Genomic DNA, 5,567 nt, shown 5'->3' with positions numbered 1-5,567 from the left:
CTTGCTTTATTCCTAACTTTTGAGGAAACGTTTGTTTTATTCCGGGTATTTTATTATGAAAGGACATTTAATATTGTCAAACGATTTTCCTGCATCTATTGACATGATTATATGATTTCCCCTTGATTATACATATATATACACATATGCATATATATAAAAATATATAATTACATTTATTTATTTGTATGTTCCTTTATCACTTGATTGGAAACATCTAGATAATGTTACATGAAGTTCTTAATGTGTGCTAACTGAATTTGGCTTGCAAATATTTTATTGAAGTTTTCCCTCTATATTCATTTAAGAATTTGGACTAGCCAGGCAGTGGTGGCACACACCTTTAATCCCAGCACTTGGGAGCCAGAGGTAGGCAGATCTCTGTGAGTTTGAGGCCAGTCTGGTCTACAAGAACTAGTTCCAGGACAGGCTCCAAAGCTACAGAGAAACACTGTCTTGAAAATACAAAAAAAAAAAAAAAAAGGAATTTAGACTTTAGGTTTTTGTTTTGTTTTATTGTATCTTTATTTGGTTTGGGTAATATTGGGTTGGTGAATTGAGTTTGTAAGTATTCCTTCTCTTCCTGTTTTAAGGAATAATTTGCAGAGTCTGGATAATCTTCTATGGAGTTAAAGGTGAATTCAGTGGTGGAATCATCTACCTGATCGTAGACTTTTGACTTTGTTTGTTGAGGGATCATTATTGCTTCAAATTCATTGCTCATTCAAGATTCGTTTAGGTTTTCTATATCTTCTTTGTTCAATTTTGGAAGATCACATGTGTTTTGAAATTTTTTTTTCCAGTTTATTGATGTGTGTGTTTTCAAGACTCCTTTGTTTAATATTGATGGAAGGTTTTCCTTAATGATTTTCTGGATTCCAATTATATCTGTCATAATACCTCCTTTGTTTGTAAGGTGGATCTCCACTCTTTTTCTTTTGGTGACTATGGCTAAGAGTTCTATTAGTCAGCAGCTATCTCTTGCAAGCTCAATGCCCAGTACTTGCTATGTAGAAAGAACAACCTCTTTAACAGTTATGGTCAAACAAATCAAATACAACAAAATGGAATTTTAATTAATTAATGTAATACAATAAAAATTAATTTGAGACAATTTCTATGCCACATAGAAAAGAAAAGAAAGTGACAAAAAGAATATAGCATGATCTATGAATTTAGTTAGTTAGGTTTAAAGTAGTAGTAATAAAAGGTTGGGGCTGCGGGTGAAGAAATAAGGTTAAGAAAAAGAAAAAGAATGTAAGGGGGGGGAAGGCAAGGTTTAAAATATGTGATTACAAAAGAAAACAAATACCTTCATAGAATTACATGAAAGTACAAAGGAATAAAAAATGCAAAAAGTTAAATAGACACAGAAAAAAGTGACTGAAAAACTCCCAATATAGACGGAACTGTCTTTGAAATTTCCTGCTTTGTGGAAAAGCAGGATACTATGGGCCTGTAGGCTGAAGATGGATGCCTCAATGGTACAGAAGAACTTTGGGTGACTGTCCACGCAGCGAGATGTCTCTGTCGATTCTAGAGTTTTAAAAGTTGCTTACAATGAATTCATTGTTTACTTAGGTAATATTATATTCTTCTGGAGTCTTTGATGGAGTTAAAAAATTTATAGTTTTCCTTAGTTGTGATAAAAGATAAAGTAGATATAAATATTGTAACTATAATTCTTGCTTGATACCTGTTTTGTTATATGTAATTTTACTATGTTAAAGTTAAAGCCTTCCTTTTTATTTAAGCAGAAAGGGGGAAATGATGTGGGAGGTCCTTCCATCTATGTGTTGCTTTTATTGGTTAATGAATAAGAAACTGCCTTGGCCTGTGGATAGAGCAGAACTTAGGTAGGTGGGGAAGATGGAACTGAATGCTGGGAGAAAGAAGGGCAGAGTCAGAGAGAAGTCATGGAGCCACCAGAGACAGATGCTGGGAATTTTACCTGGTAAGCCACGTGGTGATACACAGATTAATAGAAATGGGTTAAATTCATATGTAAGAGTTAACCAATAAGAAACTAGAGCTAATGGGCCAAGCAGTGATTTAATTAATACAGTTTCTGTGTGATTATTTCAGGTCTAAGCTAGCTGGGAGGCCAGGAACCAACAAGCAGGCCCCACCCCCTCCAACTTAAACCAATACTGAAAATAAAATAAAAAGAAAGCAGTTTAAAAAAAAACTCAAGGAGTTACACCAGCTCCTTTCTGAATCATCTGATGTTCAAATCCACCAGCTCTAGTGCAGCTATATGGGTAGCATCAGCAGAGCCTGTTATAGCTCTGAAGGTGTTCAACTCTACCAACTTTAGTACAACTGTACTGGGTAGTGCCCAGGGAGTCTATTATAATTCTAAAGGGAGTCCCTGGGTATAGGAATGCCATGGGAGAAAACTGATCCTTGAGCTTTTTAATGGAGAAACCAAGACAACCTGTCATTTTGCTTTCTGATTTCAGTTGTCTGAATCCCATTTAGCAGCAAGCTTTGTTAGAGAGGAGTCTTGAGAGTTCTAACCAACTCCTGGTCCTGGGCTTATAGCTTTCAGGCCCATATAGCAACTATGTAGTAGTGAGATACCTCTGGAGGCCAAGCAATCTTGACAGCAACCAACTCAGAGTTCATAGTCTCTGTAGTAATCCACAGGAGAAGAACCTCATTTCTTACCATAAAGATGGGGGCCACCACCACATGCTCCATAGCTCAAGCTCTTGGCTGCTTAACTTTCTTGGGGAATCCAGGTCTGACTCTTACCAACTATAGTAGCCAATCACACTGCTGTGTCTGTGATGGGGGAATCCATGAATTGTGATTATTTCTTATTTTTCAGGACTCCATAAAGTTCAATTACAAACAATAAACCCTCTCTGAAGACATTGTTTTACTGTTGCATTCAGAGACACAAGGAGCAACCCAATGGATTTCTTCTCTAGTGTTGGCTTGCTATTCATAAGAGTCATTGTTGTGTTGATGGTGGCTTCTGTCCTACCTGGTCAGAAACACACAGGTCTACATTATTATAAACTGGTTGGCCTATTAGCTCAGGCTTCTTAATTAATTATTAATTAATTCTTACATCTTAAATTAGCCCATAATTCTTATCTGTGTTAGCCATGTGGCTCAGTACCTTTATCAGTGAGTCATTCTCATCTTATTTCCTCTGCATCTGGGTGAAAACTGCAGACTGGCCTTTCCTCTTCTCGGAATTTTCCTGTTCTCTTCACCCTGCCTGTACTTTCTTCCTGACTACTGGCCAATCAGCATTTTATTAAAATACAGGTAACAAATCTTTACAAGGTACATGACCACTGTCCCACAGCATTGTTGGACCTAATTCTTCTTCTAGACACAAGTCTGGTGAGAACTATGGGGCTTTTCTCTAGTCAGAACAATCTTTCTGTTCTCACAAGGCCTGCCGGACTTAATTTACAGTTATGGCTTTAGCTTCTCCACCCCTAAAATGAGGGTTGGCGTCTTCTCCACCTTTTTGCTTCTCCATGTTTTTGAGCTATCCTGTCACCATTTTTTCCTTCTTCTTTCATTCTAGAGGAGTAATATAATAATATTACTACAAGGTTTGAGGGAGCCACATGTTGCAAAATGACATGAATACCCAATCATTTATGAACCAAAAAGAATCTATCACTGCATTGGCATCCTAATATTACCCCTCTTTCCTCTGAATATGGTGATGTAGGATGCCCCTCTGTATGCTGTGAATATCATTGGTTAATAAAGAATCTGCTTTGGGCCTATTGCAGTGCAGAAATGGCAAGGCGGGAATCCCAAGCAGATAGAGGAGGAGAGAGTAAGTGAAGTCAAGGAGAATCCATGTGGCCACCTCAGGAGACAGACACCTAACACCAGACACAGGATGGAACTGGTACGCCACAACCACATGGCAATACATAGATTAATAGAAATGGGTTAATTTAAGATGTAAGAGTTAGCTAGAAATATGCATAAGCTAATAGGTCAAGAAGTGTTTTAATTAGTATAGTTTCTGTGTGGTTCTTTTGGGTTTGAATGGCCAGAAACAGAAGAGTAGCCTTGCTTACAATATGGTTTCTCTTTCTATTGTTGTCATTAGACAATACTTAATTTTAAAAGATTTATGATAATTGACTAAGTGGCAATATTCAGAAGCTAAGTTTTATGGAAAAATAAGTTACATAAAACATTCAGATGGAGAACAATGAAGACTGTAGACAGATTGAAATTTTCTTCCTATTTCAATTGAGACTGTAAGTATTTCTCTTACGACTGGGCTCTTAATGGCTCACAAATTAGAATGCTTACTTCTGAAGGTTAAGTACAAAAGAGTAAATGATGTTTTATCTCCTTCATCTCATTTAAAACCTATAAAAATACAAACACTTTTACTTGAACCTACCTTTTAAGAGTGAGTTTTAATATGTCAGACTTTGCTTAATAACTCTAAGATACTTTTTATTCAAAAATTCACCTAAAATGTTTTAGGAGGATGCTGTGAATAGAGACAGTCCCAGAAATTTCATCAACATCCAGTGGACTGGAAGAATGCAGTAGTAGGTGCTTCTTTGTTGTTATGGGAGCTTGGAAGCAGTTTACCTGGCAGAGGCAGATATTGGGAGAAGGAGATTATCATGGAAGAAGTGGATTATAATGAAGAGCTGGGTTGTCGTGGTACAGTCTTGGGCATAAAACAAGACAAAAACTTTCAGAAAAGATGCAAAAATAGACTTTGACCTTTAAATATGTGCGTATACACACACACACACACACACACACACACACACACATACACACACACACACTCATATGTAAGAACTGGACAGGACAAGCAGATGATTTAGAGAATTTCAGTGACGAATTGTTGTAATAGGAGTGGCGGGGCTGCGTCCCCAGCACCCCGGCTGCCTGCTCACCTAGCTAGCTTATGCTCCAAAATAACAACACACAAATTGTATTCTTTTAAACACTGCTTGGCCCATTATACCTAGCTTCTTCTCGGCTAACTCTCGCACCTGGACTAGCCCATTTCTTATTATCTGTGTAGCCCACGAGGTGGCTTACCAGGGAGATTCTAGCCTACATCCATCCTGGGTCAGAGCTTCATCGCGTGTGCCCGGGAGAGGGGAGCATGGCATCTCTCTGAGGTGTCTGCTCCCGAGAGGAGAGCTGTCGAGTCTGAGCTCACTTCCTCTTCCTCCCAGCATTCTGTTCTGTTTTTACTCCTCCCACCTATGTTTTAACCTATGAGGCCAAGCAGTTTCTTTATTACTTAACCAATGACCTTTCTCCATCAATGAATGGATGGAAAGGAGTAGTAAAATGAAGTCATTTCCTAAATGATACAAATTTACAAGGTTTAGGCTTAGTTGGTTCTTTTGTTTTGTCTAGTTGTGTATTTATTTCACACTGAAAATTTTCCTGGGATGTCTGGGAAGTGTCTGTTGTCAATTACTGTTTAACAACAAAACCCTACACGGCCTATGCAGAAGCAAGTGATTGCCAGCAGATGACTCTCACTATAGAATAATCGGGACTGGAGTCAGTTACTTTGGGTGAAATTGCTAAATGGC

General features: G+C 37.9%; 1 pseudogene; it reads right to left on the bottom strand.

The window, feature by feature from the left end:
- Positions 1-3,543: 3,543 nt before the first annotated feature.
- On the bottom strand, positions 3,544-3,642 carry LOC121450261 (annotated as a pseudogene).
- Between the last annotated feature and the right edge of the window lie 1,925 nt (positions 3,643-5,567).

Source organism: Microtus oregoni, unplaced genomic scaffold (assembly GCF_018167655.1).
Source record: "Microtus oregoni isolate MIOR12 unplaced genomic scaffold, Mior012 000006F_ref0000085, whole genome shotgun sequence".
Classification (NCBI taxonomy): Eukaryota; Metazoa; Chordata; class Mammalia; order Rodentia; family Cricetidae; genus Microtus; species Microtus oregoni.
This window is presented reverse-complemented; position numbering and strand designations above follow the sequence as displayed.